This window comes from Macrotis lagotis, chromosome 1 (assembly GCF_037893015.1).
Source record: "Macrotis lagotis isolate mMagLag1 chromosome 1, bilby.v1.9.chrom.fasta, whole genome shotgun sequence".
Lineage (NCBI taxonomy): Eukaryota > Metazoa > Chordata > Mammalia > Peramelemorphia > Peramelidae > Macrotis > Macrotis lagotis.
Genome location: NC_133658.1, coordinates 817,947,223 through 817,975,088, shown reverse-complemented (window position 1 = coordinate 817,975,088; position 27,866 = coordinate 817,947,223).

Genomic DNA, 27,866 nt, shown 5'->3' with positions numbered 1-27,866 from the left:
GGTTTTCTGCATGACTCTCTTTTCTTTTGTCCATTTGTCTTCTTCCTCTTTTCTTGGGCTTTTAAATTATTTTCAATGAGTTTTTGAATTTGAATCCAATTCATAGATTCTTTTGGTACTTCCATTGTGAGTAATTTTTCACTGATTTCCTCTTCTGACATGGCATTGTTATCATCTATCTGCAAAGTAGTTTTCTTTCTTTTTTAATTATTAATTAATTAATTTTTTAATTTGACAATTTTCCCCTATTCTCATTTCCCTCCTGCCCTACCCCCCACAGAAGGCAGTCTGTTAGTCTTTACATTGTTTCCATGCTATACATTGATCTATGTTAAATGTGTTGAGAGATATATCATATCCTTTAGGAAAAAAATATGAGATAGCAAAATTACATAATAAGATAATTAATTAAAGGTAATAGCCTTTGGTCTTTGTTCAAACTCCACAATTCTTTTTCAGGATACAGATGGTAGTCTCCATTGCAGATATTGCAAAATTGTCCCTGATTGTTGCACTGATGGAATGAGAAAGTCCGTTAAAATTGATCATCAGCCCCATATTGCTGTTATGGTGTACAATGTTTTTCTGGTTATGCTCATCTCCCATAACATCAGTACAAAGTGAGCACTCTTTTAGCTTTTTTGGTGATCTTTATTGTTTGAGCTCTGCTCCTGGAATATAGGGAACATACATCCAAGCTTTTTATTCTGGGTCCAAGGTCTAAGTCCTGGCTTGTTGTTGGCCAAGATGCTGCCTATGCAGCCCAGGCCTTGCCTTTGCAGAAGGTTATTTCCTCCATTGTATCAAGGTTCTGACTTAAAAGTGGTTTGTTCCCAGCCTAGTCCTGTCTTTTGCCCCAGGGGTTCCTAGGATTCCCAGGTGTCAGCTTGCTGTCCAGTTGTCAAGTTATTGGGATCTAGACTGCACTGGGACTAAAAACCTCCTACTATCTTTCCCACTCTCCTGCCTCACTGGACTTTACTTCCCCTTTTTCCCCAAAAAGACAGACTTTCCTTATGATGTCAACCACTGCAAACTTTTTTGAATCTTCTCTTTTCTTGGTGGAATCTATAGCTTTAATATCAGCACAGAAGCTTCATTTATTTTTGTTAGGGAAAAACTCTGGGAGTATGTTAACTTCAGGCTGCCATCTTGACTCTGCCCTGGGAAATCTATAGCTTTTAATCTTAGAGGAGAAAAAGAGAGAAATGGAAAAATACATTTCTACTATCTAGAAGAATGAAATGTTCCTCAAAATATGAGAAAGGAGGGAATGTGATTCAAGAATTTAAAAAATGGGGTCAGGAATGATGTAGAGAGGCAGAAGGGAATAACTTTTGACAGGAAGTTGAAGAATGGAAAATTTTTAACATAGAAATGAAAGAAAAAAGAATGAAACATAGACCAATATCTTGCACTATTTACCAAGATAAGATCAAAATGGATAGAAGACTTAAATATAAGGATAGATATTATAAGAAAATTGGAGAACATGAAACATATGATCAATCAAATATAGATATGTAAACAATTTATGAATTAAAAAAGAGGTAGAGAGCAAAGTTAGGTATAAATATATCATTTTGATTATATTAAACTAAAAAGTTTTCATATGAATAAAAACAAATGTAGCTAAGATCAGAAGAAAAGTAGAAAATTGGGAAACATTTTTATAAGCAGTTTCTCAGATAAAAGTCTCATATCTTAAATATATAAAGCATTTTATCAAATAAACAAAAATATGTCATTCACCAATTGATAAATATTCAAAGGATAAGAATAGGCAATTTTCCAATGAAGAAATTAAGACAATTAATAGTCACATGAAAAAGTAATCTTAATCATTATTTATTAGAGAAATGCACATTAAAACAAACATGAAATATTTTACACATATCAGATTGGCTAAAATTATTGAAGAGGAAAGTGACAAATGTTGGAAGGGATGTGGAAAAATTCATTGTTGGTGAAACTGCAAACAGATTCAATCATTTTGGAGAGCAATCTGGAATTATTCCCAAATGGAAGAACTGGAATGAAGCAGCATGTGTGGCTTCCCTGTACCTAAAGGAAAAGTAAATAAAATCCAAAAGTATTCACTTCTGTCTTCTTCTATGCTACTCAGGTGAGGGGCCTGGGGTTGAAAATCTTATATCTCCTAACATGAAAAGATGTTGAGGCAATTTCAGGATCTAGACCCATGGGTGGGCTCACCATTAAAGGAAGACAATTCAGAAAGAGAGTGAAGCTGAATTTGGAAGAGGGATTATACATGTTCTTCTTGCCATTAGAGAGGACCTTGTGACATTTTGGATGGAAGTTTTAGGGAGAGTGATGTTAGAAAAAAAATTCCTAACAAATCGAGATATCCCAAAGTACGATGAGCTGACTTAGGAAGTAATAGTTTCTTCTCGTTGAAAGATGACCTTTAAGGATATTGTAGAATAGATTCTGTTCAAGTTTTGAATAGTTAACATTGGGGGTTCACTCTAGTTTCTAGAGTCTGTATTTTTATAATTCTCCATCATTCTATGTCTAATCTTCTAAATAGTGATAATGCCTAATAAAGGGTAGTTAGATGGAACAATGGATAGATTGCTAACCTTGTAGTCAGAGGACCTGAGTTCAAATGTGACCTCAGACCCTTACTAGTTAAGTGACCCTGGGCAAGTCACTTAAACCACATTTGTCTAAGTTTCTTCATCTGTGGAATAAGTTGAAGAAAGAAATGGTAAACCACTTTAGGATCCTTGCCAAGAAAATCCCAATGGGATCACAAAGAGTCAGAAACAACTAATTGACTAACCAACAATAACTAATAAAAAGATCCCCCCAGTTGTATAGTGAATAGAAGAAAAGCTTTAGAGTTGTTAAGCAGACCTCAGTTCTAGTCTTAACTTTGACACAAACTAGTTGATTGACTTTAATAAGAATTGGTGCACCAGGCAACTCCTTACAACTATAATTTTTCAATAAACATTCTTATTTACTATGGGCCAGGAATTGTGATACAAATAGGAAAAAAAACAAAACAATCCCTGCCCTCAAGGAACTTGAAATCTAATGGGGGAAGACAACACCCAAAATGTGACAGGAAAATGTGTATGGAGGGCAACCCAAAGGGATATCTTGTTCATTGAAGATGAAACTATGCAGTGCAGCAGTTGTGAAGTCAAACTAGATGAAAGTATAATTTCTGTCCTCTGTAAAGACTTGAGTTAGGGATTGGTACTCTACACCCTCCAGACTCATAGTCAAGGAGAAGATGAGGCTAAGGGAGGAAGTTTCTAGGTTTAAGCTAGCTCAGGATAAGATTAGAAGTGACAAATTAATTCTGGGAGGGACTTCTTGTTTTCCACAGAATTGAAAATAAAATATTTGCTGATCTACTACTACAAAGCAGAATTGGAGTAACTTAAAGGTAACATCAAATGACAACGTTGGCAGCTAGGTGGTGCGATTGATATAGAACCAACTCTGGAATCAGGAGGAACTGAGCTAGCTGGGTGACTTTGGGTAAGTCACTTAACCCTGATTGCCTTGCATCCAGAGTCATCCCAGTTGTCCTGATCCATAGCTAGCCACTCGACCCAGATGACTCTGGAGGAGAATGAGAGTCTGGTGACAGCATAGTACTCCCCTTACTCAAATCCAATTCACATGCATGTCACAGTCTCATCTCCCTGATGTGATGCTCTTTTTCCAGAATGAAGGACAAATAACAAAACAACAATAACACTTCTACAGAGAGAAAGAGAAACTCCAATGAATTGGTCACATTATTTGAAGGCCAAAAATACAGTTGCTAAAAAAGACTATTTTATAGAGAATTCAAACAGAACAGTTACTCTGGGGTGGGGGGGGTGGGGAGGTGAGGAGTGGGGGGTCAGAAGAAGCAAAAAAAGAATAGTTCAAGGTTTCTTTTAATAACTTTGGAATTGATTGTACAGTATGAGATGTACTGGCACAGAACCACCCAGCATGACATGCCCTCATCAGAGAGGGGGTTGTGGTCTAAGAGCAAAGGTGAATTGAGGTAGCTCAAAGGACACATGAAATGGGCAAATCCACCTCAGGTATTACAAGTGCATATTCCAAGATCAGTTAGTCAGACACATGTAATACATCAGTCAGACACTAGTCAGATGCTATACATGCATTGATGCCATTTTGGTCACCTTGAAGAATGAAGGACAACACCCAATAGGGAATTCCCTACATCATTGAAAATCACAGGTTCAAAACTTTTATCCACTCTTCTTTTACTTCTTCCTTTAATGTAGTTAATCCTGAACTAAATCCATTTCCTAGAATAACTTATGTTTGTATCTTTATAATTAAGTGCTTTTAATAAATTTTCTCATGTGATCCCTACAAATTTAAAGTGAGCTTCTCTATCACTGTAGGTCTTCAGGTAGAAAATGTATGGAATATTAAGGGAGGGCAGCTACTATAGAGGCTCCAAAAAGTTGTAGCATGTGCAGTAGTCACCATAGTATAACTATCTCAGAAGATGGACTAAACCAGTTGAGGGTAACTCACAAGCCTCATACCTATTGGTGAGTTAGGGGAATGTGCCCCAAGCATGTAAATACTTCCCTGGCGTGCAATAGGGAATGAAAACAATTTGCCACAATAGTCATGAAGGTGGTTAAAGCAGGTGCTATAGAGTGCTTAGAGCTTGGTTAGACATGGAAGATACTAAAGTCATTCATTATATCCTGGGTCATCATCAGTCATCCCAACTTTTGTCCTGTCACTGAACTTTTCTATTCTGGAAGAGAGAAAGTGAGACTAATTTCTTCATACAAAAATTCTGTCTATTTAAATCCAGTTCATGTTTAAGTAAAGACTTCATCCATGAGATCATTGATCTCCTAAGAGGAATTAAGGATGAATAATAGATGATTACATGTAGGCGATGATGTAGAGGTGAGAGGTGATTCATTTTCAGGTAAAAGTTGGAATGGATGTTGGCTGTAGCCCCTCCTTACTACGTAATTCCCTCACTATTTAATAAACTTTGTAGTAATAGAGTAGGCATTATCATCATATTACATATGAGGAAACTAAGGTAAAATGACTTTTCAAATATCACATGCCAAGTGACTAAACTAGAACTGGAATTCCATGTGTTTACATTTAAGTGGTATCTTTTAAAATTCTATTCAAGGTTTCAGTATATTTTTGAAAATTCATTTATTACTTTTTTTTCCATCCATATGCACATGTATATTTTTAAGTTACAAAATTTTGTGCCACCCTCCCTTCCCACGCCCCTCCCCTCAGTGGCAAACAGTCAGGTTATCATTGTATGTACATATTTTTTATAAATGTTTACAGATTAGTTATTTTTGGCATGAGGAATTAGGATTAAAGGAAAGAGATACAAGACATAATTTCTGAAAAGTCTTCATCAAATTCTAAAGTGTTGGTTTTTTGTTTTGTTTATTTTTCTTCCTCTGAATGGGGGTAACATTATCCATAGCTGGTTGAAAATGGTTGTCCTAGCTCTCTGAACTGCTGAGAGGAGCTGCTTCTATCAAGGTTGATCATCTCACAATGTAGTTGTTAAGGTATACATTGTTCTCTTGATTCTGTTCCCTTCATTGAACATCATTCCATGCTTCTCCAGAGTCCAACCATTTATGGTTTCTTATAGAACAATAATATTCCATAGTATTCATGTACTATAAGTTGTTTAGCCATTCCCCAATTGATGGGCAAGTTTCAGTATATTTTCCATGTAATAATAGGAACCTGCCCTAAACCCAGATTGTTGGCATTTCTTCTGTTAAACCTTTATATATTTTGTATTGACACATACACACATATGCACCTAAAATAGTTATACAATATATATACATATATAAACACCTGTGTAATTTCTTCCCAGCTTAATATCAAGTCCTTGAAGGCAAATAATGCTTTGCTTTTGTATTTTATTCCCAAAATCTTCATACAATATCTGGCACAGAGTAGGTGCTTAATAAATATTTGTTGAATTGAACTGAATATCATTTCTCTCAGAAACTAAGAAAATGGGTCAAAAAAAGCACACACTCATTAGAATCACCCTGGGGTGCTTCTGGATGGTGTAGAGTTTTTTGCTCTTGAAGGCCATTCTAGAGCAATAAATGACAGCTAGATTTATCTAGGTCACATTTTACCTTCCCTTCTCTCATTTCCCATTCACTACACATTATTGAAGGAAAAAGAAAGGGGGGGGGGGGGGGGGAAGCAGCCTTGGTGTTTCCAGTTCCCTGATTTTCAAAGTGATTTGCTGGTGCATGATATCAAATGCAACTTGAGAAGCCCTAGGGCTGCAGAATCTTGTATTCGGAAATGACAGTGACAAAGCAGAACACAACTTGTGGATTTCTCAACAGTAAAATTCAGAGCCAAGTGCTGGGAGTCAGATGGCTGAAGGCTCTTCCTAGGTTTTGCTCCTCTCAATTTTCAGAGAGGTACAAAAAACACAGATTAAATTAAAGAAGACAGTTCTGCCTTTCCTATTTTGAATTGCAAAGGTTATATCAATAGAAAGAAGGCTCTGGAAATGATCAGCATATAAAGGCATCTTGGTGGAGTGGAAGAAGCATTGGTCCCTTGTCAATTAGAAAGTGATAAGGACATCACTTTAGCCTCTCTGGGCCCTCCTGTCCTCATAAAGTTCTTGGTGGTGTCATTAAGTCATTTTCAGTCATGTCTGATTCAGACTCCATTTGGGATTTTCTTGGCAAAGATTCAGGAGTGGTTTGCCATTTCCTCTTCAAATCATTTTACAGCTGAGGAAACTGAGGCAAACAGGGTTGCATAATGTTACATTTACATATGTGTATGTACACACACACACACACACACATATATATGTTTAAATGTATGTATGTACACTGTGGTGGTTTGTTCTTTTCTTTGATTATTGAAGAAGACAAAAATGTCATCATTTTGTTTGAGACAAATTAGTATGTTCGACTATGATTGATCAGAATAATATGAGTTTGGAATGCTCTACCACAAATTGGGCAAAAATAGTCCATATAAACATGTGGGCTGTTTACTCTAAACTTAGGTAGCTTCTTCAATTCTGCCTTCCTCATAGAGGGCAATCCCTTCATTGATGAGGTTATGCCATGCTGGGCGGTCCTATGCTAATGTCTGCCATGCTTTACCATCAATTCTAAAGTTCTTAAGAGAGACCTTCACAGTGTCCCAAAATTGCTTTTTCTTATCCCCTTGGGAGCTGTAGCCCTGTGTGAGTTCTCCATAAAAATAGTTTTTTGGCGAGTGCACATATGGCATTTTAACAATATGACCAGGTCATCACAGTTGTGCTCCCTGTAGTAATGCTGGATTGCTAAGAAATTTAGCTCAAAGAAGGACCTCAGTGTCTGGTATCTTCTCCTGACAGGTGATCTCCAGAATCTTCCTAAGATAATTTATTTTTTAGGCTTTTTTTTGCAAGGCAATGGGGTTAAGTGGCTTGTCCAAGTCCACACAATTAGGTAATTATTAAGTGTCTGAGGGCAGATTTGAACTCAGGTACTCCTGACTCCAGGGCCAGTGCTTTATCCACTGCACCACCTAGTCACCCCTAAGATAATTTAAAAGGAAGTGATTCAGTTTCCTGACATGGCTTTGGTTGACTGTCCAGCTTTCATAGCCATATAGCAATGAGGTCAGCACAAGGATTCTGTAGATCTTCAGTTTGGTAGTCAGTCTAATAGTTTTTCTCTCTCACACTTTCTTACAGAGCCTCCCAAATACTGAGATAACTCTGGCAATGCCTGTGTCAATCTCATTGTCAATGTGTACTTCCTTGATGATGTCCCAGGATGTAATAAATGACTTTAGTATCTTCCATTTCTAACCAATCTGTAAGCACTCTATAAGGAAGTGAATTTGTCCATAGTACTCAAAACTCCATTTGCTGTAATCAATGGTTCCATATATGGATGGTGTGACTGATGGAGCACCTGTGTTTTCTTGGTGTTAATTGTTAGACTAAAATTAGCACAGGCAGCAGAGAATTGATCCATATTTTGTTGCATCTAAGCTTCGGAGGCTGCATTGAGTGCACAATCATCTGCAAACAGTAGAACATGCACCAACAATCCCTCTTTGGTCTTGGCTTGCAGTCTTTCCAAGTTGAAGAATTTGCCATTAATGCAGTAGTGACCTTGAGACCACGTTTATCCTCAATGAAGATCATATGACTGAAAACATCATGATAAAAAGCATGGGAGCAAGAACATATCCTTGTTTCACCCCATTGGTGTCCAGGAAATCTCGAGAACATCATCCACTATCCAGAGTTCAGACAAACATGCGATCATGAAGGTGATGTACAACACTGATGAACTTCTCCAGGCAATCAAAGTCTGATATAACTTTCCATAAACCCTTATGACTGACAGTTTTAAAAACCTTGGTCAGATCTACAAATGTATACAAACCTTCAGTTGGAGCTTCAGCTAGGGACTGATTGACTTCAACTTTGAGGTAAACAGTCAATGGCTTCCACATTGATTGATCATGGTCTTGGAAGCATTAAGCCCATCTCTCTAGGTTCATGTTCCTATTGTTGATCAATGTGAATCCATTAGCAGAGTTGTTGAGATGCAGCATATGTCTCTGGCCCATAAATATCCTTCAGGGCATCATAAAAACAATTTGGTTTCTTATTGTCTGCATAAAACTGAGAGCTACATCTCTTTAAACTTTACTTTTGATGGAATCAAATGCTGCTTTCTTAGAAATGGAGAAACTATCCTGCAGGTAAACCCTGTAAAGTTTTCATTTTTCATTTAGCAGCTTCTGCATTTTTCCATACTTTTTATCAAAGAATTCTTGATGTTTGTGAGTGTTCTGGCTCAGATGAACAAATGCAGTGTTATATATGAGATCTCTGAAAGTTGCCTACTGTTTTTCTGCTCCACTATTGCCAACTGCGTGCTGGTTCACTTTTCCCTTCAAATTAACAACATGCTGTCCCTGCTCAGAGAGGCACTAATGGCATTAATTCTCTTGGCATTAATTCTGCTAGTAGTCATTTTACTTGGGGCTGCCATTTTGGTTGAGTATGAATATTTAGCTTAGAGAAGGTGGCATTTATATTCAAATATTTGTACCAATATTTTGTAGTGGCAAAGAAGTAGAAACAAAGTGGATGTTTATCAACTGGGAAATGGATAAATAAATTATCATACATAAATATAATGTACTATAAAAATGATAGCTATGAGGAATGCAAAGAAACCAAGGATTATTTATGAGAACTAATGCAAACTGGATTTAAAAAAAAAAGATTAAAGCAATGTATTTAGGACAAGGTGAATTGAACAACTAGCAAACTCAGAATTGAAACTAGATCTCTGAAATTAGAATGACCAGAGATGAAGAGATGCACCTTCTTCTATTCTTTATAGAGGTAGGGGATTATAAGTGTGGAAACTTGCATGCCATTTCAGTTTTGGTTGTTGATTATTATTAATGAGCTTTTTTTCCCCCTTTTCCTTCCTTCCTTCCTTCCTTCCTTCTACTTTTTTTTTCTTTTTTTGTTAATGGGATAACTCTTTGTCAGGAAGAAACATATGAAATGAAACTATGTCAAAAACAAAAGAAGAAACTTCTATGTTAAAGATGGTGTTGGTCCTCCTGTGTTCAGCTGAAATAATTAATATGTTCAGTTCTGAGCATCAAAATGTAAAAAAGGACAGTCATCAGATGAAGAGTCTAAAAAAGATGTAAGACCTACTGCTTCTTTCTTTCTTGTCCAGGAAAGTGATGCTACTATTATTAATTCTCTTAAAGTTCCTAAGAAAAAAATACCATTTCCTGCACAATTTGGGATTTGTCCAACTAGAAAGTTAGGGAGAGAGAATATGTCCATTCTACCCCTCCCAACTCATATCATATAAACAATTAGGATGTCGTAGACATGTTATGGATATTCAGAGCATAGTTCTATATAATCTTTTTGTTGTTAAGTACAGTGAAAAGCTTGATGGATTTGGAGTAAAAGGACATGAATTCAAATCCTAGATGAGACATTGAGTTAAGTGTGAGCTTGAATAAGTTGTTTCACCTCTCAGAATTGCAGTATTTACATTTGCAAAAAATGTATTAGTTCACCTTTGAGGCCATTGCCATCTCTGAAGCTGTGATTTAAATTAAGGATCCTGCTCCAAGTTATTTCTTCTCTTACTAATCAAGGGAAAGGGGAAAAATAACTAAGTAAATGAAAAGCAGGTATAAGCAACTTTATAATCATTTTTAAAAGTTTTTTTAAAATCAGCTTTACACTTAGATATTTTCTAAAGTTCTTCAAAAAAAACCTAATACCATACAAAAGAATTATATCAGAAGCCTTAGAAATGACCTTTGTGATAATTCTTCTTTTGACTTGTACCAAACTTCTAGAAAGGGAAAAGGAGAACTCTAAAGAAAAGGGGCCCTGATGTCTTCTAGAATTATTTTAGAAATAGGTTATGGAAAGGTCAAAGAAATAATTCTTTAAGTTGGAAATAGTGTATCTACAAGGAATTGAAATTGCTTTTTATGCTAAATCTTATCTGAAGTATAAAGTACATATAGCTAGGCATGTGTTTGGTTTTGATGTCAAAGTTCAGGTTGAATTATACTAGGAAAAAAAAGATATCTACTCAGGTCTAGGTATGAATTTGGGCTTGGGCAGTCAGAGTTTGGCTATATAGTAACTATTAATGGATAAATGTTAAGGAGAAAGGTTGAAACTAAATTTTTCCTAATATTTCTAATTGTATTATATTAGAGACTTCCAGGGTGGAGGTAAGATGGCAGCAAGAAGGTAACATGCTCCTGGAATTTTTGCCTACACAACATTAAATGAAGCCTCTATATAGACATTAAAGCTACAAATCCCACCCCAAAAACCCCCAAATTTTCTATTGTAGATATCATGGAGGATCTTCACTGATGGTCTGTCTTTGGGGGAAAAGAGAAAAAAAGCTCAACTAGACTTCTCAGGTCCCCTTGGCTAGAAAGCTGGTCATCAGGAAGAGACCCAACCCCAGACAAAATCTGAACCCTGAGAACAATGAAGCAACAAACAGATCTGGGTTGGGAGCAAACCACTGCATAGGCAGAGCCTGGACACAAACAAGGAAACAAACCTTTTCAGGTGATACCTGGAGTACATAGCCAACATCTTGGCAAGTAATAAACCAGCAATCAAGCCCAAACCCTGTCACAAAAAAGCTCAGCACTATACTCCCTCCATCTAGGAGCAGAGTTCAACAAGAAAAATGAGCAAAAATAGTCCAAAAAGAATATTAATCATAGAAAACAACTTTTCAGATAATGATAAAAATGCCATCTCTGAAGAAGAAAGCAGTGACAAATTACTTACATGGGAAGTCTCAAAGGAGTTTATGAATAGGACTTAAACCCAAAAGCTCATGGGAGAATTTAAAAAAATTTTAAAAACCAAAGAAGAAAAGTAGAAGAAAAGTGGGAAAAAGAAATGAGAGATATGCAGGAAAGTTATGAAAATTTGGTCAAAGAAATCAACTCCTCTAAAAGTAAAAATAACCAACTGGAAAAAGACTGTAGCTGATTAAAAAATAAAATTCACCAACTGGAGAAGGAAAACAACTCAGCTAAAATTCAAATTGACCATCAAGAAAAGGAATTCAATTCATCTAAAAGTCAAATTGACCACCTGAAAAGGGAATGCATCTCAGCAAACAGTAAAATGAACCACCTAGAAAAGGAAAACATCTCACTGAAAAGTAAAATTAATCAACTGGAAAAGGAAACACAAAAGTAACTGAAGAATATAAAAGCCTAGAAATTGGAATTGAAAAAATAGAAACTAATGAATTTGTGAGACACCAAGATTACAATCAAACAAAATCAAAATGTAAAAAATATTGAATAAAATGTAAAGTGCCTTTTAAGAAAAAAAAAACAGGAAATGAGATTCAGGAGAGATAATTTATGAATTCATAAATTAGTCTACTAGAAAGTCTAGATAAAAAAAAGACCTTGGAAAATACCATGGGAAATCTGTCCCAATATGCTAGATCAAGAAGACAAAATAGTCCTTGAAAGAATACACAGCTAGTCCTACAAATACTCTTGGAATGGGAATAAATTTATGATCAAACAAGAATTAGAGAACACCATAAAATACAAAATGAGTGGTTTTGACTATATAGAATTAAAAAGTTTTACAATAATAAAATCAATGCTTCCAAAATTAAAAGGAAAGCAGAAAGCTAGGAAATAATCTTCACAACTAGGAATTCTGATAAAGGTCTCATTTCTAAAATATATAGAGAATTACATCAAGTTATTCCCCAATTGATAAGTGGTCAAAGGATATAAATAAACATTTTCAAATGATGAAATTAAAGCTATATATAATCATATGGAAAAATATTCCTAATCATTAATGATTAGAGAAATTAAAACAACAATGAGGTATTGATACAGGGAGATGATGTAGAGAATTGTGAACTACCAGAAACAAAATTTATAATCTTAAAGGCTGTTAAATCTTGTTAAATTGAGTGGAGTTTCCCTATTCTTGAGATGTAAATCAACTACCATTGTTTCATTGTTTAATGTAAAATTTGTATCCTGATCTCTTCTCCAACCATTTACCTAATTACAGGTCCAGTAAGGGGGGAGGGGGGGAATTCATCTTTTGCCCTCTGGATAAGGGGCAAGACCATAAAAATCTGGGTTGAACCTCTCCTCAAGGCCAGTCATCTCTGACTGTCTTTGGTCAGCTCTGCTTCACTTCTCTCTCTCTCTCTCTCTCTCTCTCTCTCTCTCTCTCTCTGTCTGTCTCCTTCCCTATGATTTTCTTTTGCATTGTAACTTTTTTTTAATAAATTTTTATTTTCTTTCTACTCTAGCTTTCCTGGGTCTGAAAGTGATTCTTCACATGGCAGTAAGGAACCCAAGTAGCCAGTGGCTACATATTTTGATGAGCCAACCAGGAGAAAATTTCTGCCCAGACTTGGGAAACAGGATTGAGTTCTAAAGATGAGAAGCATACTCCTTTTTTAGATCCTAGATTATAAGAAGAGTAGGAAAATTATTGAACCTCTATCCCTCCTTCTGTGGGTGTTTCCTTTTTCTGCCTGGGAAAACAAAAAAAGGTTGAATTTTGTGAGGAGTCAACCAAGATGTGGTATCAGACATTGACCCACATGTTGATCCCATGTGGTGTTTCACAGTAGCCCTTACGTGGGCCAGCCCTGTGTTTTGTTCAGGCTGACCAGTGATGGCAGTGCTGAGGTGTTTTAAGGAAGGATGTTTGGCTTATCTAGAAGTGTTTGCCTATCTAGAAGTTTAGGAGACTTAAAAAATGGGGAAAGCTTGATACCAAAGACGCCCTCCCAGCTGTATGCTAACCCCTTGGAAGGAATTAGATTTGACAAAAGCTACCTATTAGCCAAACACTTGAGTTCCTGGAAATTATCTCTGTGTGGAACTCTCTTTCTCTTTGAAATGCTCTTCCTCATTCTCTGTGGCCCCTACCCTCTGCAGGGGACAGGGGAAGGGAGAAAGAAAATCATCCTTTTTAGAACTCAGAAACTCAAGCCTATGTCTCAGATGGAATGTATGCTTCACCACAGGTTGGATAAGATCCCCCCGAAAACTTATTTTAGCCCCATTGTTTAAAATAGGGGGCTCCCATGCCTTCTTCCTGGTTTGGGGGGGGGGGTGAACAACCACATTTTCCTTAGACTACACCTGTTTATCCATTGCAAAGCCCATTCCCTAAAGACTTTAGCTGGGTTGAGAAAGCCCCACCCTTGGGAGCTGGGAAGGGGAAATGGGCAATTTGACTGAGAAGCCTCATGGTCAATTAGTTAAAAAGGGGGAGGGGAGATAACTTTTTCTGGGACTAGGAAATTCAGATTTCAGCTTTTAATTAAGCCTGTGCTAATAACTAATATCTCTGTAATAGAGTAACAGGATTTGCACTTGATAAAGTTACTTAAGAATACTTTTATTTTTTATTTGTTTTTCATTTTATTTGTTTTTCAATTATATACAGTAGTAATATGTACCCATCATTTTTTGCAAGGCAAATTTTGCAAATTCTACAATTTTTACCACCTCCTCCCTTCCCTTCCCCCCTCCAAGGCTATCTGACAGTCTCTACATTGTTTCCATGCTATACATTGATGTAAATTGATTGTTATAAGAGTTAACATATGAATAAAAAAACCCATTCCCCCCCAGAAGATGAGAAACCTCAATGATAGAGAGAAAAAAAACTGTACTTTAGTCTGTGTTCAGATTTCAATGGCACTGTCTCTGGGGTGAGTTGCTTTCTTTATCATAAGTCCACCAGGGAAGTTGCTTCAATATTTTTCCCTCAGTTGCTATTACTAGCTGTACCTCCACTCTATTCCTGCTCTCATTTATTCTATTCTCTTAAAGAATACTTTTAATAGGCAGCTAGGTGGCATAGTGTATAAAGCACGGGCCCTGGAGTCAGGAGTACCTGGGTTCAAATCTGGTCTCAGACACTTAATAATTACCTAGCTTTGTGGCCTTGGGCAAGCCACTTAACCCTTAATGAATATAAAAATGGTTCTCAAGAAAGTCTAATTGAGTCTAAAAAAATTATTTTTGACTCATCTTAATTGGTACATTCAAAATATACAGACTATAATATGTGAGTGTGTGTGTGTGTGTGTGTGTGTGTGTGTGTGTGTGTGTGTGTGTATTTAAACATCAATAGAACACTTCACATCTCACCACTGACCTGGAGAGGTGGAAAAATGTTTCTACATTTTGAGATTTTTGTGCCAGCCAAGGTGTCCAAAAAATCTCACTTTGGTAAATTAGAAATCTGAAATTTGAAAGAGTTTTCTGTGTTTGTTTGTTTGTGTATGTGTGTGTGTGTGTGTGTGTAATTCAGATCTGAAATAGTTACACAGTTACCTGAGTTAAATGTTACTCCTTTTTAGTTTGGGTTTTGAATTTAATCATTTAAAAAGGTATCATTTAAAATTAATTAATGAAGTTGGTATCTGAACTTGTCCCCTTATACTATTTGAAACTTTATAAGTTGCAAAGTTTGTGAAATGCTTTCAGTTGTGAGCTAAGCTTTTGTTAACCTAATACTGATTGACAGCTATATTCAACTTATGTTAATTGAGACTTTAAGGTTTAGTAAATGTAGACTTTATGCCCTCAAGAACCTTTGAAAAGAGGGAGGGAAGGTCTTTGATAGGAAAAAATCACCACCTTGTGTTTAAAAAAGAAACTATCTGAGAGCTAAATGACAGTAATTTAGTCACCTTTGAAAGTTCTGTAGCAAGTTTTGAAGATGGTGGAGAGAAGCCAGCACAGTGCTAAAGTCTCCTGATCTTCTCTCATATATAATATGAAACAAACCTCTTAACAGAAATCTGATCTACAAAGCCAAGAAAGAGTAGCTATTACAAGAACATTTACCTCAAGATTTGTATTCTGGGATCTTAGGTGAACCAGGGAACAGAGGGAGACTCTGCCTAGAGCACATGACAGGGTGAGAACCTGTGAGCCTGAAAGTGGGACTAGCCAGATCAGCAGCAGGGCTAGAGCCTGAGGGTAGGACTGGGCTGATTGGCCAGGGGACATGGGCCAACTGGGGAGTAGAGACATTGGTTGTGGCACTGACAGTCTGGAGCTTGCTGGCAGGGCTGGAGGGTGAGTTCCACCATGGAAGAGTTGAAGACATCAATCCAAGAATTGCTCTGGTCCCCAGGAACTCAAGAGTCCATACCTTCATTTCAGCTGAAGCCTCTTCCCAGAATAAACACAGCTATAGCCCACCTCCACCCCAGGCTCAGGTGTGAGCAGCAGAGCTCCATCAGATGTGAATAGGGAGAGCAATTACCTTACTCAAGTACAAAATCCACCATTGTTCAAAGATAAGAGTATTCAGCAGCTTCAACCATGCCCTCCAGGCCAAGGGAGAGGGCCTCAAATCAAGGTCACAGACACACCAGAGAAAGTAACCAACACAGCCTACTGGTCTGCCCATTTGGAGTTACAAAACCCAGTGAGTAAAGCCTCTAGGGATCCCAACACCAAACCTCTTTGAACCAGCCCCTCCCTAACAAAAGATCTTAGGAAAATGAAGAAAGGCCAGAAGAGGGGGACATAGGAAAATTCCTAGAAGGAAAAAAACCTAACTCAGAGAGACCTAGAACCCCTGAGGAGAATATGATCTGGTCTCCAGCACAGGTTTAAATCAGGTTTAAAAATCAATTTGGAAAAGTTGGGAGAGAAAATTAACACCTTGCAGCAACAAAACAAATCCTTGGAAAATACAATTGTACAAATGCAAAAAGAAAAGAATTCTCTCAAAACCTCACTTGGTCAAATGGGAAACTCTTTTAAAACTAAAACTGAACAATTGGAAAAGAAGTGGCAAAAGATAAATGAAGAAAATTCTTTTCTAAAATAAAAAGAATGGAGTCTGTGGAAACTAATGACTTCATGAAACAGCAAAAATATGTTAAAACCAAAAAAAATGAAAAAATAGAAGAAAATGTAAAATACCTCATCAGCAAAACCACTGATTTCAATAATAGATTGAGAAGAGATAACCTGAGAATTATAGCTATTCCTGAAAACATTGAAGAGAAAAAAAAGCCTGGACTTCATAGTATAGGATTTAGTGATGGAAAATTGCACTGATATCAGGGACAGAAGGCAACATAGTTATTGAAAGAATACATCGATCCCCTCTGGAAAGTGTTCCTAAAATGAAAATACCAAGGAATTTTGTGGCCAAATTCCAAAACTATCAGATAAAAAAGAAAATCCTGCAAGCAGCCAGAAAGAAACAATTTAGATACCAAGGAGCAACAGTAAGGATTACACAGGATCTGGCTGCATCAATATCAAGGGATCAAAGGGCCTGGAATGAGGTATTCTGAAGAGTAAGGGGACCTGGAATGCAACCTAGAATCCACTACCCAGAAAAACTGAGCCTTCTCTTCCAGGGGAAAAGATGGGCATTTAATGAAATGGGAGTCTTCCAACATTTCCTGATCAAAAGTCCAAAGCTAAATAGAAAATTTGGACACCAAACAGAAGCCTCAAGAGACACATGAAAAGGTTAAAAAAATGGTAAAGAAAAAAGATGAAACTGGCTATATCCCTACCTGGGAAAAAAAGATTCTCATAACTCTTGAGAACTCTATTAGAGAAAATATGTTGAGCCAGAAGTGATGGACACTTATGACTTTTCTGTGACTCAGATAGAATGATTTAAAAAACAATACCTCATTAAAAGGGGGGACAGTAAGGAGATGGGAGGATGGAGGAGATTGAATGAGGTAAAACTCATTACATTAAGAGGTACAAAAGATCTATTATAATAGAGAGGAATTAGAAAGGAGGTGAGACCACCTGAATCTTCCTCTCATCAGACTTGGCTTACATACTTAGTTAAGTTGAGAAACTCATCTTACCTTTCAAAAGGGGAAAGGGGAGGGGGGAGAAAAGGGGAGGGGGTTGATATAGGAAGGCAAACACACTTAAGGTGGCAGTATTAAGAAACAAAATACTGGGGAACATGGATAAAGGAAAATACAAACAGAAGGAAGATAGCATGGAGAGCAATAAAAAGTTACTAATTATAACTTTGAATGTGAATGGGTTGAACTCTCCCTTAAAATGTATGTGAATAGCTGAGTGGATTAAAAAACAGGATCCTACAATATGCTGCTTACAAAAAACTCATTTGATGCAGAGAGATGCATATACAGAAAAGGTAAAAAGTTGGAGCAAAATATATTTTGTTTCAACTGAAGTGAGAAAAGCAGGGGTCTCAGACAAAACAGCTGCAAAAATAGATAGCATTAAAAGAGATAGGGAAAGAAACTAAAAGGTACCATAGATAATAAAATAATTTCAATACTAAATATGTATGCACCCAATGGTATAGCATCCAAATTCTTAGAGAAGAAGTAGAAAGAGTTACAGGAAGACATAGGAAAATTCTACAATTGGGAGACCTCAAACTCCCACTCTTAGATTAAGATAAATCTAATCAGAAGAAGTTGAGGGAAATAGATTCTTAGAAAATCTATATATGATAAACTTTAATTATTATATTTTATACTTTATGTTTCTTCCTTAAGTACATGATTTATCTCTCATGACATTCAATTTGGATCACTGTATACCATGAAAATATTGTAAAGACTGACAAATTGCCTTCTGTGGGGGTGGGGGGGGAAAGTAAGATTAAGTGAAAAATTCTAAAGCTCAAAATAAATAAAATCTTAAAAAAAATGAATTTCCAGGGATCCAATGAAAAAAAAGTGCAAAAGAAGGTGACTTAGCCTTACCAGATCTAAAATTATATTATAAAGCATCAATTAGCCAAATTGTGTGGTATCAGTCAAAAAATAGAGTGGTAGTTCAGTAGAATAGACTAGGTGCAATAACAGTAAATGATTATAGCAATCCACTGTTTGATAAACCCAAAGAAATCAGCTATTGGGATTAAAAACTCCATCTTCGATAAAAAAATGTTGGGAAAATTGAAAGTTAGTATGGAAGAAACTTAGATTAGACCAACATCTCACATCCTATACCAAGATAAGGTCAAAAAGGATAAAAGATTTAGACATAAAAAAAGCAACATTAAAAACAAACCAGAAGAACACGGAGTAGTTTGCCTGTCTGATCTATGGAAAGGGAAACGTTTATGAGCAAGGAAGAGATAGAGAACATGATTAAAAACAAATGATTATTTTTTTTACTTTTTTATTTTAGGCAATGGGGTTAACTGACTTGCCCAAGGTCACACAGCTAGGCAATTATTAAATGTCTGAAGCCGGATTTGAATTTAGGTACTCCTGACTCCAGGGCTGGTGCTCTATCCACTTCGCCACTTAGCTGCCCCCAATACAAATGATTATTTTGATTACATTAAATTAAAAAGCTTTTGCACAGACAAAACCACTGTAACCAAGGTCAAAAGAAATGTAAATTTGGAAACAATTTTTACAACTAGTATTTCTAACAAAGGAATCATTTCTAAAATATTCAGAGAACTAAGTCTAATTTTTAAAAAAAGCCATTCTTCAATTAACATTTGGTCAAAGGATATGCAAAGGCAATTTACAAATGAGGAAATCAAAGAGATCTATAGTCATATGAAAAATTGTTCTAAATCACTACTTACTAGAGAAATGCAAATTAAAGCATCTCTGAGATACCACCTCACACCTCTCAGACTGGCCAATAGGACCAGAAAGGACTATGATCAATGTTGGAAGGGATGTGGGAAATCTGGGACACTAATGCATTGCTAGTGGAGCTGTGAACTCATCCAACCTTTCTGGAGAGCAATTTGGAATGATGCCCAAAGGTAATAAATGTACAGACCAAGAGATTATGGAAAAAGGGTAAAAATATCACTTGTACAAAAATATTCATAGCAGCCCTGTTTGTGGTGGGAATAATTTTGAAATTAAATGACTGTCTTCCAATTGGGGAATGGCTTAACAAACCGTGGTATTTGCATGTCATGGAACATTATTATTCTATTAGAAACCAGGAGGGATAGGAATTCAGGGAAGCCTGGAAGGATTTGCATGAACTGATGTTGAGTGAGATGAACAGAACCAGACAAACATTGTACACCCTAACAGCAACATGGGTTGATGATCAGCTTTGACTTGCTCATTCCATCAGTGCTACAATCAGGGACAGTTTTGGGCTATCTGTGATGGAGAATACCATCTGTATCCAGAGAAAGAATTGTGGAGTTTGAACAAAGACCAAAGACTATTACCTTTAATTTAAAAAAACAACAAAAAGCATTATCTTATGTAATTTTACTATCTCTTATACTTTATTTTTCTTCCTTAAGGATATGATTTCTCTCTCATCACAATCAACTTAGATCAATGTATACCATGGAAACAATGTAATGTAAAGACTAACAGACTGCCTTCTGGGGGGTGTGGGCAGAGGGAAGCAAGATTGGGGGAAATTGTAAAACTCAAAGTAAATACAGTCTTTCTTAAAAAAAATATACAAGACTTCTGAAAAGAAAAGATACCAAAGGTATGGAAAAAAAACTGTCATTATTGATTCCAAAAAAGATTACAGCGTAAACCTTACAGCTTTTAATTTATACACCTTCTCTCTCATCTATATAAAATCTTCTATAATCAATTTGAGGACATCCTCCATTGAGGTGTTAATAGGAGACAAGTAGGCTTTCATAAACTATATTCATCAATAGACCATATTTTTCTATCTCACGATTGATGAAAAAAGTAGGAAGTACAAGATTCTATTGTGTTTTTTGTTATTGATGATTTTGTGTGTGTGTTTTTTTTAATTTTTGCAAGGCAATGGGGTTAAGTTGCTTGCCCAAGGCTACATGGCTAGGTAATTATTAAGTGTCTGAGGCTGGATTTGAACTCAGGTACTCCTGACTCCAAGGCCAGTGCTCTATCCACTGCACCACCTAGCTGCCCCCATTGATTATGTTTACCAAGATAAAAAGAGAAAATTAACTAAGTAGAAAATTGACTAAGGTCAGCTAGGTGGAACAGTGGATAAAGTACCAGATTTGGAGTCAGCAAGACTCAACTTTATGGCCTCAGACACTCAGTGTCTTTGTGACCCTCGGTCAGTCACTGAACCCTACTTGACTTTGTTTCTAATCTCTAAAAAATTAGCTTGAAGAGGAAATGGCAAAACCACCCTGGTGTCTTTGCCAAGAGAACCCCAAATATAATCATGAAGGGTTGGGCATAACTGAAATGACTAAATAACAACAACAAAATTCCAAATTACAGACTCTTCTATAACACAGTATCTCCTTGGTTCTTGTCCATTATTAAAGAAGACCAAAATGACAACACTTTGTTTGAGACAAATTACAATGTTTCCAATCAAACCAATAGGAACTCAGAATGCTCAACCACAGGTCAGGCATAAATAATGCATGTGAACACCTTGGGTGGGTACTCTAAGATTATGGATGTCACCTTTCTTTTGAGCTGATTCAATTCTGCCTTCCTCATATAGTGTAGCTCTCTCCAATGAGGGTACACCATGCTGGGCTGTCCTGTGCCAGTGTCTCCCATGGTGTACAATCAATCCTAAAGTTCTTCAATGAGAACTTCATGATATTTCGGTATGGTTTCTTCTGACCCCTTATGAACACTTGTCCTGTGTAATTTCTCCATAAAACAGTTTTGGTTTTTTTGGCAAGTATATGTATGTCTGGCCTTCTAATAATGTGTCCAGCCCATCATTAGTTGTACTCTCTATAGTAATGTTGGAATGCTAGGTAGTTTAGCTCAAAAAAGGACCTGTCTGTTATCTTCTCCTACCAGGTGATCTTCAGACTCTTCCTAAGACAATTTAAATGGAAATGATTCAGTTTCCTGACATGGCTCTGGTAGACTGTCCAGGATTTATAGGTATATAGCAATGAGGTCAGCACAACATTTCTATAGACCTTCAGTTTGGTAATCAGTCTAAGACCTCTTCTCTCCCACATTTCCTTCAAGAGCCTCCCAAATACTGAGCAAGTTCCAGCAATGTGTGTATCAACCTCATTGTCAAAGGACACTGCCAAGGTAAGTGAATTTGTGTACAATACACAAAAACTTCTCCATTTGCTGTAATTGATGGTTCCAAATATGAATGGTGTGGTGTTGACTGATGGAGCATCTGTGTTTTCTTGGTGTTAACTGTTAGAACAAAATTAGCACAAGCAGCAGAGAATCAACCATACTTTGTTGCATTTCCAATCCATAAATCAATATAATACCTGTTTAATGATCCTCTGATAATAAAGCAAGACAGAGAGATGTATACTCTACGAAATATTCACTACTATAATGGAAAATATCCAACTTGAAGTTGTCAAATTGGAAATAAAGGAGGGGTTCTCTTTAATTATTGAGGTCCTCCACATCCTTCCTTTTATCAATGACTTTGTGCTAATGACATTAAGATTGGGGCATTGTAGAACCTCCTCAAAGAGATCTCATATAAGAGAGTCTGTCCTATTCATTTACAAACAAAAAGACCAACTACATGAAGAATTCCTATTGTATACTAAAGTGAAAATGTAGAAAGTATAGCCATAAAGGAATTTTTTTTAGGTTTTTGCAAGGCAAACAGGGTTAAGTGGCTTGCCCAAGGTCACACAGCTAGGTAATTATTCAGTGTCTGAGATTGGACTTGAACCTGACTCCAAGGCCGCCCCTATAAAGGAATTTTTTAATAGCATAAAGAATATCTATCTAAAACCAAACATTATATTCCATGAGGATATATTGGAAGTTTTCCTAATAAATGCATATATCCATTCTCCTCAGTGTTGTTTGATATAGTTTCAGAAAGTCTAAAAAAATAGCTAAAAGAGAAAGAAATTTTGGTATAAAGTTAGATTAAAAGATTACTGATGTAAACATGATGGTTCACTTAGAAGATTCTGGAGACCATCAAAGATACCAATTGAAACAATAAATTGCAAGATACAAAACATTCCAAAAAATTAATAGCAATTATTTATATTAAAAACAAAATTTGCATCATGACTAATATGAGAATATGTTAAATGCAACATATACAATTTTTACCAGATTGTTTGCTACTATGGTAAGGGGGAAAGGAAGGGAGGGTGTTTTAAAAAAACTCATTAACTTGCAAGTGGATGAATATTAAAAACTACCTTCACATGCAATTGGAAAGGAAAATAAAATAAAATAAAATTTAAAACAATGAAAAAAAGTTAGGGATGAAGAGAAATAGTACTTTTAGATAAGGAGGGGATAATACTTCCAGAGAAAAAAATTATAATATAAACCAGAAGCAATAAAAACATCTGATTCTGGTTAAATGGTATTCAAGTAGATCAATGAAATGGACAAGATAAAGGAAAAACAGAAATAAAGAAACTCAACAACCCAGCACTGGTTAAGCCTGCAGATATAAACCACTTAAAAAAAGAATTCTATTCGGTAAGAACCTCTGGAAAGCATTCTGGAAGAAACTAGGCTTAAACTAGCATCTTGCACTATATTGCTGGTTTTCAGCCATTTCAGTCACGTATAGCTCTTTGTTAACTTATTTAGGTTTTTCTTGGCAAAATACTAGTGTAGTTTGCTGTTTCCTTCTGCAGTACATTTTACAGATTAGGTAACTGAGGGAAACCAAGTTCAGTAACTTGTGCAGGGTCACACAGGATATGAGGCTGAATTTAAATTCGAGTCTTTCTGATTCCAGGTCTGGCATGCTCCATCCCCTTTACCACTGAGCGGTCCCTTTTTTTTTTTTTTTTTTTTTTTTTTTTTTTTAGCTTTTTGCAAAGCAAATGCGGTTAAGTGGCTTATTCTGAGGTCGGATTTGAACTCAGGTACTCCTGACTCCAGGGCCGGTGCTCTATCCACTGTGCCACCTAGCGGCCCCAAGCTGTCCCTTTCTTACACTATATTCCAGAACAAATTTCAAATATACATCAACTAAATGTCAAAACTTGTACAATTAGGAAAGTAGAAGAAAAGCATGTCACTTATATTTCACTGATATGATTAAGAAGCATAATCTAATCAACCAAGGTACAGAATCTATTAGAAAGATAAAATAGGACATTTTAATTACATGAAATTGAAATGCTTCTGCACAAACAGAATTAATGAATTTTGGATAAGGAAATTTTAAAATGGCACAAAAAAATCTTCATCAAGGTTTTTGGAGGCATTATATCCCATATATACAAACAACTAACAGAAATATATAAACCTTAAGTCTTAATAGATGAGACCAAAATGAAAAAAAAATTCTTAAAATAATTGCAAAATATTAACAAACATGTGAAAGAATGTTGCAAATCACTAATTGTAAAAGCAATTCATATTAATCATGATCCCAAAGTTTTACTTCGTATCCAGAAAATGGCAAAAATGACAAAAGAAATGCATACTTGATGCATCATTGGTAGAGCTATGAAATCACACAATCATTTTGAAAAGCAATTTGAAGTTATATAAATGAAATTCCTAAAAAGGTCATACCCTTTTACCAAAAGGTACTAAGTACATATTTCAAAGTCTCTAATTAAAGATATCTCTCATATATATTCAAATATTTCAACAGAATTTTTTATGGTAGCATAAAAGAAAAAATAGAAGTCTATCATTTGGTGAATGATTAAATAAATTGTGATACATGAATGTAATTGAATATAATGAAACATTATATTATAAGAAAAGATGAATACAATGAGAGAAAAGAGGCATGGAAAACCTACCTCAAATTATGTGAAGTAGAACCCCCCAAACCACACACACACACACACACACACACAAATGGACCTGAGTTTGAATGTGACCTTAGACACTTCATAATTACCTAGGTGTGCAAGTCACTTAACCCCATTGCCTTAAATAAAATTTAAAATACACACACACACATATATATTTGTGCATGTGTGTGTTTGTATGTGTGTGTGTGTGTGTGTGTGTGTGTATGAAATAGTGTGTAGTTCTTCCTTTAGGAAACATTTGAGGATAAGCTTTGATCACTTTTCTGTTGGAGAATTACTTACAGTCTTTGACATTTAGTATTAATTCTATATACATTCTGAATATCAGACCTCTATCAAAAATATTTAGTCCAAAGATTTTTCTCCATATAATGTTTTTTAACCTGAGGTATATTAATGTTGTTTATGCAAAAGGTTTTTACTCTCAAATATTTTGTAAGTGATTCTGTTCCTTCTTTGGTTAAGACTTTTTACCCAAACCATAACTTTGAAAGTTATCTGATCAGAATCTCTCTTATTTTATTAATTATATTATTTTTAATATTTAGTATGTTCTCAGACTTATTGCACCCAAGCACTTCTGATTATGATTATCTAGTATCTTCTCCTGATTTTCTTTTCTATTTTTAACCAGTATAAAAAGTTTTGTTTTGTTTTTTTAATGATTTTATCTTAGAGTATGATATAAGGTCTAGAAGTGCTATTCTGTATTCCTTCTTTTTTCCATTATTTCCCTTGAGATTCTAAAGCTTACCTTCACCAAATGAATTCTGTTTTTATTTTGCCTTGTTCTAAATGTATTCACTTGACAATTTAATTGGTAAAACACTAAATCTGTAAATTAATTTAGGTAATATGATGATATTTATTATTTTGGCTCAGAGGAGTAATTCTGACTGAATATCCCTCCAGTCATTTAAGTAATTTTTTAAAGGAATGTTCTGTAATTTTATCTTTATAACTCTTGAGGGTACCTTCAGGGATTTTATCCCAGATAGTTTATGTATTTTATAATCATTCTTTGTTTTTTTTATTTTGATAATATTTGTATTATCATAGCAAAGGACAAGTGGGAGAATCCATTACATAGAAATAACTTTAAATATAAATTTATGTAGCATGATAAATTTTTAAAAATCTATTTATTTGTTTTTTTCAAGACAATGAGTTAAGTGGCTAGCCCAAGGTCACATAAGAAATTGTTAAGTGTCTGAGGACACATTTGAACTCAAGTCCTCCTGACCCAAGGGTCAGTGATCCATCCACTGAGCACCTAACTATCTAACATGATAAATTTTTGACAATTAATTGGGAACAAAAAACAACATAGTCACAGAAGATGTAGTTAGAGGAAAGAGCACTATCTTTGGATTTAGTAGATATTAATTTGAAATATCATGATAATAACCCTTGGTCTGGGGGTGGTCCTGTGTATGACTCCTTTTTCATTCCAACTCAAGAGCCATCAACAATTAGCCAGATGTCTTAGTTTTGGGTCATTAATCTGTCATTATCTTTTGTATTGCCACAAGACTACTCAATTTTATTTTCATGATGTGTTTCTTTGATGACTTTTTTGGGGTCTATTTCTATTTGGTAACCCCAAAGTGGATAGAGTGCCAGATCTAGAGTTAAGAGTTCAACTCTGGTCTCAAACACTTACTCACTGTGTGACCCTGGACAAATCAATTGTCCTTGTTTGCCTCAGTTTCTTCATCTATAAAATGAGATGGAAAAGGAAATGCCAAAGCATTCCAGTACCTCTGACAAGAAAACCCCAAATGAGGTCATGAAGAGATACACATGACTGGAAACAGCTACACAACAACAGCAAAAAATCCTGCCTATAATATGTAAATTTCCACTACTTCCTTCAAATAATTATTGTCTTAGTTTTATATACTCAGGATGACTATTTTGGGGATTTCTCTGCAAGCTTCATTTAAGCTATTTTTTTGCTTTCCTACTACTTCTCACTATTTTATAAAACAATATTGCACATAGTCTTCTGCCATCCTTCTCTTAGGATTGAACAAAATGAGATTGTGGAATAAATCAGTGTTCACCTTGCCTGCAATATACTTCCACTGGAAGAGAAATCAAGTGAGTACTTGCTAATTAATGAGATTTTTAGACTTTCTTTTGTTTCCTTGTACGGGAGCTGTTTCATAATGGTTCGGTGTTTGAAATTATTGTAATTGGTGATTTTGTCTTTTTGTTTCCAGTTTCATTAGCAAAAAAACTTGTCAAGATAGATCAGAAAGGAGTTGTTTTTATTTAATTTTTATTCTTAAATTCAGTTTTTTGCACATTTTGATATTTAATATATCAGTGATCTGACTGTACATAGTTGATCCAGTGATGGCTCCCATATTGATAGTAAGTCATTTATATACTGTTAAAATATAATCTATTTTTTTGTGACATGCTGTGGTGCTCTCAGGTTCAGTACTTTACTAATTAATTTTAATTTTTAAAGTATTGATGTTGTATCTTATAGGAGACCATTACTAATCTTTGACCTCCTTCATTCCTAAGCTCCTTTCCAGCAATTTTTCACCTATTTTCACCTTTGAATTGAAATAATCACATGACTTTGCACAGCACCAACCTGCCCCACACATCCTTTAATCCAATTCACTTGCATTTCATGGTATCACTTCCCTGATGTCATAGTCTTCTTCAAGAGGAAAAGGACAAACAACAACCACAACTTTTATCAAAGTATATATATTGATATAGTTGATTGAAGTCTTGGAAGCATTTCTCTTTTTCAAAATCTACAGCAAATGCTGTGCAATTATCTTTATGGTAGCTTTTTTCAAAAATATATATCACGAGAACTAGAAGATGACATGGCAAAATGTCCTGATAAAATCATGTTTATTGATATTGGATGATCAATAGAACACATTTCCCTAGACCCTCTTATTTGCTTCTCTGAAGCAAACTTGAGAGCAGTTTATCTTATATGCTATTGCCTTCAGATTTCCTTTCAAGAAAAAAAGGTGAAGATTGAAAAAAATAACATTCTGCGTATACTGAGAAACTAAGTGAGGAGACTAGGTGGCACAGGGGGTAGAGTGTCAGATGTGGAATCAGGAAGACCTAAGTTCAAATCTAATCTATGACATTTACTAGCCATATGACCCTGGGCACATCACTTAGCTTCTATTTGGCTTAGTTTCCCCAATTGTAAAATGGAAATAAAGGTAGCATCTACTTCCAAAACTTGTGAAGATTGAATGAGATAATATTTGTAAAGCCTTTGTAAACCTTAAACCACTATAAAAATGCCAACTATTATTATGATTTACTATCTATAATTTAATTGTGTGTTGGAAAATGTTTAATACTCAAACCTATATGCAAATCAAACTTAATGCCCAATACACTAATCTTTCCGAAGTTGGAGGGAAGCAATTAGGATTAAATGACTTGCCCAGGATCACACTGCTAGCAAGTTTCTGAGGTCACATTTGAACTCAGGTCTTGCTGACTGCAGGGTTGTTGCTCTATCCACTGGATTACTCATCTGCCCTTACAACAC